Source organism: Macrotis lagotis, chromosome 5 (assembly GCF_037893015.1).
Source record: "Macrotis lagotis isolate mMagLag1 chromosome 5, bilby.v1.9.chrom.fasta, whole genome shotgun sequence".
NCBI lineage: Eukaryota > Metazoa > Chordata > Mammalia > Peramelemorphia > Peramelidae > Macrotis > Macrotis lagotis.
Genome location: NC_133662.1, coordinates 166,105,717 through 166,121,769, shown reverse-complemented (window position 1 = coordinate 166,121,769; position 16,053 = coordinate 166,105,717).

Below are 16,053 nucleotides of genomic sequence, written 5' to 3'. Positions count from 1 at the left end.
GGGGTTAATTCCAGGGCTCAGATAATTTATATGGAAATGAGAGTTCTCTCTAAAGAATATGATATAGGGATGAATTTCCATAAAAGGTCAAGATTGATTTTCTCCTCTATGCTTTACTATCTGAATTTGAAGGTTTTCCCTTCCCATTTATTGGGTTATCACATTCTGTTGCTAGATGTCACATGCTGATGCTTGTCCTGCATTGATGATGAGCAGATGCCTCCCTGATACAGGAGGAAGTGAAACCAATTTAAGACTAAGAGACTTTGAAGCAGCCAGATTACATCCAATAGACCTATTTCCCATGGGATGAAACAATTCTGAAAAAGGCAAGTGAGAAGAAGGCCTTGTACAATATGCCCTCGCTATAATAAACATAATTGTGCAACTCATGCCACCAATCACTTGGTTGGTCACTGTGGTCCTCTTCCATATCAAAGGATCAATAGTAGACACTGGGAGAAAATTAAAGTGACAAAATAGAAATGAAGTCAAAAGAAACCTGGGTGCAAAATCTTGGGGATCCATTAGTCTATGTGACTGACAATAGGCAAGTCACTGAGAACTGAACATCAGATTTGTCACTTGGAAAATGGAAATGTAAATAATGACTGATAATTTTTATTATTAAAATTTCAATCATTTCTGGAAACAAGTTTTTCTTTTGTTGAGCTTTTAAAGTTACTTAAAGATACATCAGATTCTTGTTTGGTTTTTGTCATTATTTGAGGGGCTAGGGTAGCATTATAGTTATAAAGAAGTAACAAATTACTTTGGTTCATATTGTTAAAAATCTGTTTGTTTTATATATGTCAACCAGTCAATAGACATTAATTAAGTGACTACTATGTGCTAAGTGATGGGGAAACAAAAAAATAGGCAAAAACCAGTCTCTGCCCTCAAGGAGCTTACACTCTAATTGAATAGTCAGCAGGCAAAAAATATGTAAAAAGAAGTTATATGCAAGATAAATAAGAATTAATTAAGAGGGGAAAGGTGTTAAATATATTTAGCATTTAGTTCAAGTAGATAATTTCCCAATTTCCTCCTCATTTTTCTCTAACTTTAGGAACAGCAAAGAGACTTTGTCTTACAAGCTCTTTTTCCCTCCACACTTGGATCTGGTGAATTAGAAGTGATAGAAACATTTCAGCTAAAGATATAGATACAGGATCTTTGAAGTCAAGGCAGTGTGAATACAGTATAGCAGATCCTGGACTGCTGGAACCTATTCAAACCAAGAGCCAAGGTTGATGAGCATTTTTCTACTTCTCCCTTTCCCTCTCTCTATGATTTCTTTGGTATCTGTGTGTTCTGAGGGGGAGGGGATTGAAGGAAAGGAATTATGAGGTAATTATCTTTTTCTGTTCAAGAAATTATTTTCAGCAGATGTGATAATACTACATTATCAATGACTTGCATTGAAAATGGGTGTGCTATTGTGAATGCAGCTAAGTGAATTATGGGGAATTTTAGAGAACAGGAAGAAATTCACACCTACTTTACTTACCAAACTGATACTCTGCCTGCTAACTCCGAGTTAAAAAGGATAGTTATTGATCATTTTTTTACAATTTCCCTTCACAAAGAGAATATATTCACCAGGGATTGTCTGAGTATGAATCAGCAATAGTCCTTGGGTTGTTAATGGCATTCACTATTACAGTGGCATGTTTTGAAAAGAAAATTTTCTCCATCAGAAGGTGAATTGGCATTCTATCTTCTATCTTCAAGTCACCTGACCTGGCCTGCTAGCCTGAAAATGAGAGACATACCATTGTATCATACTCCCTCAGGTTCTCTTCTTAGGCCTACCTGGACCTGACTGCTGGGAAAAGGTATTGGTATGCCATTGAGCTTTCCCCATTTGTCACCTGATCTGACCTCCCCTAACACAACCTCCCCTCCGCTTCCAGTTATAACCTATTGCCTAACACTCTGAGAGGACTGTACCCTGAGATTGAACCCCTGGGGAGATTGATAACAGAATTCATTCCTCAATGATTAACAAACTTCCATCACATCATAGCCCCCCCATCCTACAGATCCTGAACTCTGAACTATTATTAATCAAGCTTCATTTTCTATGCGCCTAGTACCTGCTCCATTATTTCCCTTCCTTCATATCTCATTTGAAAGTCTTTCACACCTTCCACTGTGCTCTCTAGAATGCCTACTCCATAGCTTTCATCTTAAATCTTTTCTTTGGCCATTCCCTGCATCTTTTGACTTGCACCGAGCCCTGACTCCCTCCTGATGACCCAGGCATCCTGATCAACCTCTTTAGTATCAGTTGCAATTTTACTTGCTCATCCTAAAGTATTGGTCAAGGTGGAGGAAGTAGAATACTTCTTGCTCCCTGTTTCTGTTTCCAGATTTTCCCTATACCTATTCTATCAGTCAGTAACCTCTATTTCTTTGAGGTTCATGTCATCCAGGTCTACCACCCTATCAAAATGCTGGTATCTATGGTCTATGGACCTCTAGGACACTCACCTTCTTTCTTCAATGAGTTCAGTGTCAGACTCAGCCTTTCTCTTCTTCACATCTCTTAGTCTCACACTAATAATAATTTTTCAAATATCCTAAACTCCCAATTTCTCAATTACTTATTTCCCATGACTTCCTCCTCTCCTCTTCTCAGTCATACACATAGATGGTCATACCCTTGATCTTAGTGATCATACTTTTGATCCACAAATGCACCATTTCCATGTTCATGAACTCTAAACTTGCCTTATCTGATGACAATCTATTATTATTCCATCTCTCCCTCTGCTTGGTCATCCATAAACCCTTGTTTGTCCTCATCTTCACCTCCAATCCTATGCTTCCTGTCTTCTTCTCTTGGGGACCTTACCTCTTTATCCTACTGCTGATCTTGCACTATAGGTATTCAGTCTTGGATTACTCCAACCATCTGCCACTTTTGCTCTTATTCGTCATTGAGTAAGAGCATGTTGCTGAGCAAAGGGGGAAAAGTCACAAAACTATGCTGTCTAGGTCCACTACAAATTTATGTTACATCATCTCAACTGAGTCGTCATTGGAGTGAGGCAATCTTTTTCTATCTCCTTAATTACCTCAGTATCTCACTCATGACAGTAACTTTCCTAAATTTTTTCATCCTTCTACAAACCTCTCTCCCTCCAGAAAAGAATCTTGCCTTGAAAAAAATGAGATCATTCCTCAAGAGCTCCCTTTTCTTCTCTCTTCATTGTCTCATACTCAGATGCCTTCTGTCATTATTTCTACCTTTAATCCTATCTCACATGAAAAGTGGACCTTCTCCTTTCTAAAGTCAACTCCTTGATTTTCACAATGATATTATTCTATGCAGTCTTCAACAAGAGGCCCTTCCAGCTGCCTCTTGGGCAGCTAGGTGGTACAGTGGATAGAGCACTGGCCCTGGAGTCAGGGGTCCTGAGTTCAAATCCAGTATCACTTAATAATTACCTAGCTATGTGACCTTGGGTAAGTCATTTAATCCCATTGCCTTGCCAAAAAAAAAAAGAGGCCCTTCCACTTTCTCACTTATCTTCAATCTTTCCCTATCTGCTTGCTACTTCCCTATAACCTACAAACAAGCCCATTCCTACCTCACAGATCCAGCCATACCAACTCTCTCTTCCCTCTTATGACTAAACTCCTTGAGAAGTCCATCTACAATTAATGACTCCTTTTCTTCTCATTTTCTTTATTCTATGCAGTTTGACTTCTGACCTCATCATTCAACTGAAACTACTTCTCCAAACTTAGGAATGTTCTCTTAATTACCAAATCTAATAAGTCTTTTTTTTTCAGTTCTCTCACCCTTCTTGACCTCTCTACAGCTACTGACACAATTGGTGAGCCTCTTCTACTTGGTACTTTATTCTTTCTAGGTTTTCTTGCCACCATTCTCTCCTGATTCTCCTTCTACCTGTCTGATCACTCCTTCACAGTCTTGGATCTTCATCCAGCTTACATCCTTTAAATGTGAATATCTCCCATGAATCTATCCTGAACCCTCTTTTCCTTCTATCCCATTTCACTTGATGATCTCATTGGTTCCCATGAATTCATGTATCATGTAGATGTAGATTACGTAGAAGATTCTCCGCTATATTTCACTGACCTAACCTCTTTCTTAATCTTCATATTTACATCTCTAGCTGCCTATTACTGGTACAGCCACATCAAAAGTATATAGCTCAATACTCAATAGTAGAAGTTCCATACCTCAAAACTACTTTCCTCCTTGAATAACTACCTCTTTGTAACTGGATCAGTTTGGAGTTCATGGCCAGTCCATCTATTGTGTCTCAACCACTCTCAAAGTGATGAGTTCAAACTATTGGTTGCTTCCCCTTGGGCAAATTTCTATTAGACATCAGGACTGGTGGGAGTGAGAGGGGGAGGAGCCACCACCATATAGTGCCCTCAAATATTTCTGGTTGGTGCTCCCTCTACACTTTAGCTATTTTGCAAAGGCATATGAAATTTTTGGCTCAGCCATTGAGTTTACTCCTTTTAATTCCATCTGAACAAAAAAAAAAAGTTCCACATTTCGTAAAGGGAAATCACCTAGCAAAAATCTCAATTTCACTATTAATCTAATCCTTCAATTAATTGCTCATTATTTGTGCCTAAACCTGTGTTTACATCACCTGAGTTGGGGGATGAAGATCATGTTCTTCCTCCCTTACACAACTCTGTAATTACTCGATGTATATGAAATTCTCAGGACTATAGTCTTTTTTCTAGTCAGTTAAGATGTTCATAGTTTAGCATTTTTTAAACTATTGACTTTTGCTGATAGATCCTATTTCTACACATAAAAACTGAAAAGGAAGATAGAAAGAATTTTCCAGATCACCCACCTAAACCAAACAACCTGGTTACATTTTTAAAATTCTTCACTTAGCATGTGTTAACACAATCTGACAGTTTTATTTGTATCATTTTTTAAAAGAGTTAAGTCATTATGAAACTGTCATCTCTTACAGATTTGTTTATTTAAATTCCATTTTAATTTGTAATAGTTTTTTCCCCCATCAACAGTGAACCTGGATAACAGTACTGATTTTCTTGATAGACTATTTCCTATTTTTGAGCATTCGTTATATTACCAATTCTTATCTGTCTGCTTCTTTACCATAATAACATCTCTTATTGAAATCCCAAAGGTAATTCATTATAAACTTCCCTTAAAGAAATAGCAAAATTTTTAAATGCTATTTCTGAAATTAGAGCATGGTTATTGATATTTCTTCCTTCCATTGCACAGATGCCTTATGTGGGGGGGGTGGTGAGTTGATATTTGGATTCTACTCTATAAACAAATTTGATTTAAATTTCATCAATATCTTTTATTTATACCAGAAAGCAAAGTTATTGATTAAAAATTGACCTATTGATTTCATACAAGGCATTGTATTAGACTCTAAGATTTAATATTGATTTTGTTGCACTAAATCTATGGGTCCTTGGGAAAGGCAGTTCACCTCCTTGACTCTAATTTTTTTCTTATAGCAAATGAAAGAGCTTCAGGTCCTTCAAAGACCAAATAAGAGATATTTCAATTAGTTGTCATGATCTAACATCAGCAAAGTTAGGGAATAGGTGTGGGTAAGAAAAAAAAACAAAAAATTGAATAATATGTGTCCCCCTAGCATATGAAAAGGGCATTGTATAATGCTAACAGATCCCAAAATACTGAATTAATTTTTAAAAATAATTATATTCTATTTGGGATGTAGTTTCAACTATCATTAATTTATTCCATCTATCCCCAGTGGAACTATTTGGTAGACCTGGAAAAATTACCAGTAAGAATTGGTAATATAAATGAAAGCTCAAAAGTAGGGAGTAGAAAGAGAATGAAAAAACTTCTGGAGAAAATATATCTTAGGAATGTCTTAATAAAGAGCACAACAGAAATATTTGTTCTTTTAATGCTTAGATAAACATCTTAATGTGCATTTTGAATTCTAAGGGAAATCTAGAGAATGCTGATAGTATTAGCTTTGTAAAGATTATAATTGAATTTTAATTCAGTTCAATTTTTTTTTTTTTTAGGTTTTTTGCAAGGCAATGGGGTTAAGTGGCTTGCCCCAGGCCACACAGTTAGGTAATTATTAAGTGTCTGAGGCCGGATTTGAACTCAGGTACTCCTAACTCCAGGGTCGGTACTCTACCCACTACGCCATCCAGCTGCCCCTATTCAGTTCAATTTAACAAACATTTATTCCACAGCTAATTATTGCACATTTCCTGCCACTTCTAGGATCAAACATAAACTCTTCTGTCTGGTATTTAATCTCTTCCCAATAAAACATGGCCCCTTCTTAGCTTTCTAGTCTTCTTATGCATTGATCCACTTCTCACACTCTACAATCCAACTACACTGTTCCTCACTCATGACCCTCAATCTCCCTTATCATTGGCTTCCCTCCATGCCTGGAATGTTTTCCGTCCTCATCTTCACCTTCTCGCCATCCCTAGTTTTCTTCAAACCTCAATTCAAGCACTATCTTCCAAAACAAGGTTTCCCTGATTCCTCCTCCACAGTTGCTAAACACCTCCCTCCCAAAAAAAAGTGTTCATTTTGTTAATGTATATGTGTGTGTATGCATACTGTCCACTTATGTGTATACATGTGTTTGCACATGTCTGCATCCTTCTATGTACACATGCATTGGATGCATATATGTATATAATTTAATGTATGTTAACTCTTTATTAGAGTGCAAATTCCTTGAAGGCAGGAATTGTTTTACTTTTGTTTTCACAACCTTTGTGCTTAGCTCAATCTGACACCTAGAAGGGATTTTAAATGCTTGTTAAATGATGACCTGGTTGAAAGGTACTTTGCTAGGACCTTGTGGATACATAGATCAAAACCCAATGATCATTGATCTCAAGAAACTTAAATTCTACTACTCAGTGGAGAGAATGGGAAGCTAAAATATATACTCAGATAAATAAATAAAAGTATGCTGAGGAAAGGAAGATATCAATCAATAACCAAGGAGATCAGGAAAGGCTTCACATAGGAGGCAACACTTAACTAAATCTTTTTTTTTAGGTTTTTGCAAGGCAAATGGGGTTAAGTGGCTTGCCCAAGGCCACACGGCTAGGTAATTATTAAGTGTCTGAGACTGGATTTGAACCCAGGTACTCCTGACTCCGGGGCCAGTGCTTTATCCACTGCACCACCTAGTGGCCCCCACTTAACTAAATCTTGAAGGAAACTAAGGATTCTAAAAGGCAGATGTGAGGTGGGAGTATGTTTCAGACATGGGACAACAGCCTGGTTAAATGATGCAGGAAGGAAAGCTAATGACAAGTTTGTGGAGTGTCTAATAAACTATGATGGCCAGAACAAATAGTATATGAAAAAATATTAAGAAATAAGTTAAGAAAAGTATATTGGATCCATATTATAGAGAGCTAAGTTAAGGAATTTATAAATTACTGAAAATTTTTGAGCAAGGGAAGGATGTAGTCAGAAATGTTATTTAAGGGGAAGCTAGGTGGCACAGTGGATAGAGAACCAGCCCCGGAGTCAGGAGTACCTGAGTTCAAATCCATCCTCAGACACTTAATAATTACCTAGCCGTGTGGCCTTGGGCAAGCCACTTAACCCCATTTGCCTTGCAAAATCCTAAAAAATAAAAAAAGTTACTTAAAAGGGTTATTCCAGAAGTTCTAATAAGACAGATTAGAGAAAGAAAAAAACCCCAACAGAAAGGACATATTAGGAAGCAATTATAATGATCCAAGCAAGAGATGGTGACTAAACTAGAGTACTGACCATGTGAGCACCCAAGCAGTCAGTAGTTCAATGGATAAAACTTTGGACCTCAAGTCAGTAATCTCTGAAAGAGAATGAAAAAAGGAACGACATAAAGTCTCAGGGAACAGCCTTACTTAGTGGACATAAAGTGGATGATGATTCCTCTAAAAGAGTCTGAGAAACAACATTCAGTTGTAATGTTATAGTTGAAGATTAAGGGTCAAAAGCCAAATAGATGCAAGTAGGTTTCAGACTGAAGAAAATTTTAGTGGTTAAGAGATAACTGTTAATCTTGGAGAAAGGAGTTTCAGGCTAGTGGTGGGATAGGAAATCAGACTATGAGGCTCTATGTTGAAGATGAATTCTTGTAAGGAGGGCCAAAAATTTTGGTAAGGAAAGTGAGAAAATAAAAGCAATGGCTTTTAGCAAAATATTTGATAAAGTATCTCATGATCTTTTGGAGGGGGGAACAGAGATATGGACTTGACCACAGTACAATGACCTATATACAAATATAACTGAATGACAAGGCTCTAAGAGTGATGTTTTAGTATGCTGCAAACCCAGTCAAAAGTGTGACACGGTAAGTAAAAATACAAATAATTTTCAAATATGTTCTCAGAGAAGTAGAAAGACAAACAGAGCAAGGGAGAGAAAGAGAGGAGAGAGGAGAGAGAGAGAAAGAATAGTTAAAGGGGCAAGCTCTCAGAAGAAATGGGAGGGAAGGAGAATAAAGGGAACAAGTTAAAATGGTTCATAGATAATAGAGTAAAGGAGGGGATAACAGAGGAAAGATGAGCTTTGATGTATATAGTAAAAGTGAAGAGTACATAGCAGATAGTCTCTTAGCAGGACAAGAGGCAAGGTCGTCTGCTGAGAGAAAGGTAGGAAAGGAAAATTTAGCAGGTTTGAGGAGAAAGTTTAGAATTCCCCTACAAGGAGTGTTCAAAGTCAAAATAAGAGCAAGGCTTAGAGAAAAGGGAATGGTGGAGATGGAAAAAATAGGTTTCAGAAAAGTTAAACAGAAGACAAGCTAGGATAATAAAAGGCAGCATTTATAGAGCATTTTAAGGTTTGCTATCTCATCATCATCACAATAATCTATGAAGTAGGTACATTGTTATCCCCATTTTATACATGAGGAAGGAAGGGAAAGAAATAGTCATTGATTAAGTATCTTTTATATCCAAGGCCTGTGTTAAGCACTTTGACAAAAACTCTCTCATTTGACCCTCAAAAGCACCATGATAGGCAGGTGCTATTATTAATAATACCATTTTACAGTTGAGAAAGTTACAGCTAAGTGAGTATCACAAGGTCACAATGCCTGTTAAATATCTGAAGCAGGATTTAAGTTCAGGTCTTCCTGATCCAGTTCTAATGCCTTGTTCACATTCAGGAAAGATAAGTTGTTATGAACAGATGGATGTTGGAGAGGGCACAGCTCTGGGTGATGGTGAAATCTAAGATTTGGCCATTTCTATAGGTGGTTGAAGTAAGTAATGAGGTTTGAGGAAGTTAATGAATTGGGATAGGGATCTGAGAGGGCATCAACTTGTATATTGAGGTTCCTAAATATAAGGCTATGGATTTTGGTGGAAAGAAAGTCTGTGAGTGAGTTAGAAAACTCCTTAATAAAGGATGGAGAATGATCTGGAGGTGGTACAGTTCAGAAATAAACTGAATTTAAGCTTGCATGAAAATGAAAATAATTTTCAAGTGACATATCAAAGTAAAGTATAAAAATGTTCTGTTGGTTTTTGTTAACTGATTTACTACAAATTATTTTTCCATTAAGTCAGGTCTTTAGCTAATTAAAATGCAATTGTTGATCCATGGTGGGGGGGAGCACAATAAAAAGGGTATTGTGTGTCAAGCCATTTTCATTCATTTGCCAACAGAAAAAAAGAACATATCTTTCATTGCAATGACTTTAGATCCTACTGAGTCAGAATCTTCCAGGTTTCTTAAAATAATTATGCCATCCTCTTCCCAAAGCTACCACATGTTTTGAAAAAAAAAAAAAAAACACTGCTAAATTGCATTGGTAAGCACTTTCCAAATAAAACATTTGTTTCAGTAAACATACATTTTCCCATGTTTTGCTTGTAAACATTGGTTTTGATGGCAAATGAAAATGGAAGCTTCAATGATTGTGGTAGGGCTGTTAAGATGCCCATGGGTTTTCAAATATTTCCACAGACCAACTGCCACTTACATCCTAGTTATTGGCCATCCCATCATTGAGAGAGATCCCAAAGGACTCTGGTTGCTTTCCAATAGAAATCATTTTTTTTAGGGTTTTTTTTTTTGCAAGGCAAATGGGGTTAAGTGGCTTGCCCAAGGCCACACAGCTAGGTAATTATTAAGTGTCTGAGACTGGATTTGAACCCAGGTACTCCTGACTCCAGGGCCGGTGTTTTATCTACTATACCACCTAGCCGCCCCCCAATAGAAATCTTTACCCAAAAGCACTACCTCCAACATTAAAAAAATAATAATTCTTAACCCTCCTTTCTAGAATTCATTTTCAGCATGTATTAAAAGTATACCAGATCTGGATTCAGAGAATCTGGGTTCAATCCCTGAGGATGTTAAGCTAGATTACATAGAAATTTCCATTCAATTCTAAGTCAATGAACCATTTATTTTTTTTTCAATACTAGTTTCATGTAAGATTATATCTCCCAGTAGTCTACAGACATCTCATATACATAAGATTTATCTCTTTAGGCAAAGAAAAGATAAACAAGATTTTGTTTTAGTTGACTCATTATTGGATTAGGCTCAGTGTTGTGCAATTGATGAACCTAATCGGAACTCAAAATTCACAGTGATGAAGGAGAGGGAAAACCTTATAGAAGGTATCTTTTTTATGTACTTGAGGAAAGAATATTTTTAATATATTTACATTTAAACATCAATGAGCCTGATGCCCTTTTCCAGAAGCTTGCAGGTTTTTGTAGAGAAAGGCTCTTCTCCTCCCAATGTGGTTTGAACAAGGTATTCCTGCTGTCCCAATAAGTCAAGGAAGATATGGGGGCATGATAATAAGAGAGAACCATAGCAATCTACATTTATGTTGCACTTATCAAAAGCTTTGTAGAAATGCTGTAGGATCATAGGATGGGAACCAAAATGAACTTTAGAGGGCATCTAAAATAAATCCTGGGATTTTACAGATAAGAAAACTGAGAATCAGAGAGGTTTAATTTAATCTTCATAATGTGAGATGCAGAACAAATATTATAATGCCTCTTATATAGATAAGGAAACTGAGGCTCAAAAAGAGGCAAAATCCAAGGACACACAGCTATTAAGTGTTAAAAGCATACCTCAGATATTAGTTTTCTAAATCCAATTGCAGCATCAGGGGGACAAGTGTAAAGATCTTTAAATTCCAGGTCATTCTACAATAAGGACACTAAACACTTTGCAGGAATGATTATGAACCAGTCTCCTCTTAAAAGCTATAGAAGTTTGTGAAGGTTCACTGATTGAGAACCTAAAGCTGAATAATGTGCAAATTTGTCTACACATCACAAAAAATCAAAGAAGGATTTAAGTCAATTGTCTCAGCATTTAAAAAAAAAAGCTATCAGCTTAGCCTCTCAAAATTTTGAGAAACAAAGCTCTAGAAGTCATATTTTACATGTCCTGTCAGTTTATATGTCAGCTCAACCTTTGTTATAGGGTTAATAAAATCAAATAACAGTGGGAGAAAGGAACTCTAAATGTTTTCATTCTATATTTTATTTATGTTTATTTACTTTGGCTAAATGGAGAAAGATTGAAAATAGATATGACATTAATAGTCAACTTTGGTTTTTAAAAATAAGTACTGCTTTACATGTTTTAAAACTATTTAATATTCTACTATGTAGAAACAAAATCTTGCCCTCAACAGACCATTGTATTTCTGTTGACACAGTGAGCAGGTTTATAATAGTTAAAAATTTGACTTACAAGTTCTTCCAGTTCTCTTAGGAAGGAACATGAATTGAGGTTATTTAAAGATCAGAATTCTAAACTATAAAAATCCCTTCACAATTATGTCCAAAATTCAATATCCTTTTTTTCAAAGTATTTACATAGTATCCACTATGTCCCATGAGTGATCCCACAGGGTATGGGATGTTCAAGAGGACTAGTAATTCTGGAGTGAAGGCTTGTTGGTCCCTTTTCAGGGTTACTCATTTACCTTTGGTATACACCTGATTCACCCAACTCTCACCTGTGGCTCCAAGAAACTGTAGCATGTGCAGCTGTCATACCTTGGTAACCCATCTTGGCAGATGGGCTAAACCAGACAAGGAATAACCAATGGACTTCAAATCTTTTAGTGATTTAGGGAGCTGTTTACCCCCAAACATGTGAAGACTTTCCCTGTTAGAATGGTGAATAAGAACAATTTGTTCCAATGGCCATGAAAGGAACTGAAGCAGGTACCGTGGAAAGCTTAGAAATTGGTCAGACATCAAATATGACCAGTCTTCCTATATCCCAAGCCATCAGCAGATGTCCTAACTTTTGTCTTGCCACTGAACTTTAGTGCCTCAGGAAGAGAGACTGATAACTTTGAGCAACTTCTCACTTAAATCCAATTTCATGCACAGGTCAAAATATCATCTAATGATGTTATGGGTTCATTTCAAAAATGGACAAAAGCAAAGCATACTACATTCAATTTTTAAAACTGCTTATATATTTTTCTTTCTTTTTTAATGTTTTTCCCTTTAGTGCTAATTCTTATTTCACAAAATGACTAATATGGAAATATATAAAAGTTGAGTATACATGTATGTACAACTTAATCAGATTACTTACTGCCATAGGGAGGGGAAGGAAAGAGAGAGTGTTAAAAAGCTTGAAAGCTTACTGCTCATTTCCTAATATTTAACAGCAAATGTTCTCTAAATAGATGGTTTTTGTTGTAGATATTCATTGAGTGTCACAAAAAAATGAGGAGAAAAAAAGAACTCAACTCATGAATATTCTAGTAGTGTTTATTATAGGCAATAAATTCTCCTCTATGTTTGTAGAGGTCTTGGTTCTCTACCTCTTTTTTTATATCAATATGGACATTGCCTTAACAAAAATGTAGTTTAAAACTTGGTTGTTCTTCATACTCAAGAAAAAGTTCTATTTCTGAATTTTTAACAATAAAATCCTCCTTTTCAAATGTTCTTAAAATTTTAAGATCTCAAGATTGCTAATTGATCAAGATGCCCATTCTTGAGCTCTTGGATAGTATTTATTGCTTTCAAGTCTGATTTGTGAGTCAAATTGGCCTTCAAACACATTCAGGACCCTCTGTAACCTCAACTGCAGGCACCTTCAGACTGGGGAGAAACCACTATAGATTAGTTCTCAATGTTAATCTAAGGAACAAGGAGTTCACTTGGGAAGTGCTCATTATCCCAAGGTGGGTGATCTATTCACTAAGTGCTCTGAGAATGATCTTGGGGAAAAAAAACACTGTTTTCTTGTGGGGTATGGGATCAGTATATAGGTTAGTGAGAGGGAAGGGGGAAACAAAACTTTTTTTGAAGAAATTAGAAGGGGAAAAAACTACAGATTTTGGCATAAAAAGTTAGGCTTCAAAGAAAACTGTTAACTCTTGATATAAAGAAAAAAGGGGGGATTACAATAAACCATACTTAGGAAAGGCATTCTCTTAAAATGGAGGCTGTACTTGAAGTTTCAGTCTATATTAATTTACAAAAACAACTTGATCTCACTAACATTCAATACTCTAGACAGAATTTCCTACTTTAGTTGAACTTTAAACCATGAGATAGGACATGGCCATCAAAGTAAGACATCCAATTTTTTTAAATTATCTAGGAAATCCCAAACTCAATGATGATGGACCTAGTACAAAGTGCATAGTTGATTGATCCTTGACAAATTCTACATCTTCCATGAAAGTTTCCTTGATCTTTCAGATATCAGGAATCTCACATATTTATACTTTGAATGTAAGCTCTATAAGGACAGAAGTCTACCAAATGTCTTTTTTTGCATTCCTTGCAGAATTTGAACTACTTCTTACTCAGTAAACACTTGTTGAATGAAGGAATGAATAAATTAATAATAAATTAGGATCATGGCATATTCCTAAGAGGAGAAGGCAGTTTTTCTTTTCTGCTCAATCTTTAAAAGGACTTAGAGGAAACATCAATGAAAAAGTTCCCTTCAGTCCTGATTTTTTTCTCAAACATTTAAAGGATGTCCAGAAAAGGTAGTTAGAATTTTCTAGAAGAAACCAAAAAAGAGATGTTGCAACCAAAATATTGACAGCTTACAATATAACGGGAACACTTCAGTTAAACAGGTTTTGGAGACAAAGCAGTATGAACAGTTTTTCATTACTATTCCCAGAAAACTACTGGATTCAACCTCTTCCCTAGAAAACTAATAGCAATTAGCATCAATTACCTGAGTAGTTCAAATACTCCTTTCCTCATAGACAGTGCCCTCTTCCATACTGCCTCTTTGCTCAAGAAGTTCCCTGCAAAATTATTCAGGAGCAGAAGCTTAATACAATAAAAGGATCACTGAACTAGAAAGCAAGATACCTTGTTAAAGTTTTCTAGTACTGCCAATAACTGGAATACTTAGCAAGTCATCACTCTTTTTTTCCTGGGAATATTCATACCCACCCACAAGGCTGCTACCAAGATACAATGAAATGATGCATATAAAAGCATTTTTAAATTGGCATGTAATTTTATAAGCCCCCCACTAAGTCAATAAGATGAATCTGCATCTTATCATTATGTGCTAGAAATCCATTCAATTCTGGAAGCAGTTGAAAATTCTGATACATTCAAAAAGAAACAATACATCTTAGTGTCTTAAGGTTCTTATTGTTTCCCAACAAGAAAGAACTATATATAATATGTGTGTGTGTGTGTGTGTATGTGTGTTCCGTAGTAGTAGATGTTTTTGACCAAAAATTATATTTCTGAAAGTGATAATGAGCCAATCCATACAGCTTCTCTAACACTACAATATGTAGGAGTTAAAAAAAAATCATATTCAACAAAGAACTATTAAGCACTTATTGTGTACAGAATGAAATGTATAGCTATGCCTACTCTCAAGGGGCTTATAATCTAATGCTGGAAGGTCAGGAAAGGAGGAAAGGACATGCAAACAAATAATGAGTCTAAAGGAAATGAGGCAAGTACAAAAGAAAGGGTCTCATATGAGAACTATGAAGAGAAAGAGATTACTTTTAGTTGGGCCAGACATTGGACACCTAAAAGAAATCTAATTCCTTAATAGAGTTACAGTCGTTATCACATGTCCTTCAAACACTTATTACTTAATCTAAGGCAAGTATATTCAGAAAAACTTGAAATTCAGAGAAAGGGGAGGGAAATTGTTCAAAGCATATCTCAAAGGCTCTCTGGTTAAATACAATTTCTCAGAAATTAGGCTCAATTGATGATAGCAAGTCTTGTCAAGACAAATTTATTGAACAATGAGTACAATTTTTTAAAAAAGAACATTATTCAGAACATTGAATCAATCCAATGTATTTTATTAAGCAATATGAAAGATACATGGACTTTATTATGAAATATAATCACTTTCTTATTAAAAGTGTAAATTAATTATAGACTTACACTCTGTGGCATTCATTCAATTGTCAAACCAGAAAATTTCCACATATAAAAGAAGTTTTATTAAACATTTCTAATAAAACATTTTCAAAATTATAAATCAAATAATATTTCTATGAGGTTATACATGGGGAAATGTGTGTGTATGTGTTGTATGGGATAGAGAAATATGTCAGAGGAAACAAGTATAGTAGATAATAATCATTTTATCTGACATTCCTTTTCTACTAGAAAATCTGAATATTTTCTTATTTTATATTTATATATGTTTATATGACATATAAATATACTATATAACATGTCTATATATGTAAATATGTTGAAACATAATAGAAATATTCTAAACGTCTACTTCATGTAGTACATACTTTGTCATTTTCAATCTCTTATATGAACTTGATCATATAGTGTTAACTTAAATCGGTAAATAGAAAAGAAAAAAATCTGGGATAATTTGTATTTTTAAATGATTAAAGATTTTATTTATTTTGAGTTTTACAATTTTCCCCAGTCTCACTTCCCTACCCCACCCCCACAGAAAGCAATTTGTCAGTCTTTACATTGTTTCCATGTTGTACATTGATCCAAATTATATTTTTAAATGAAAATAATATTAACTGAGAACATGCTAAAGTTATA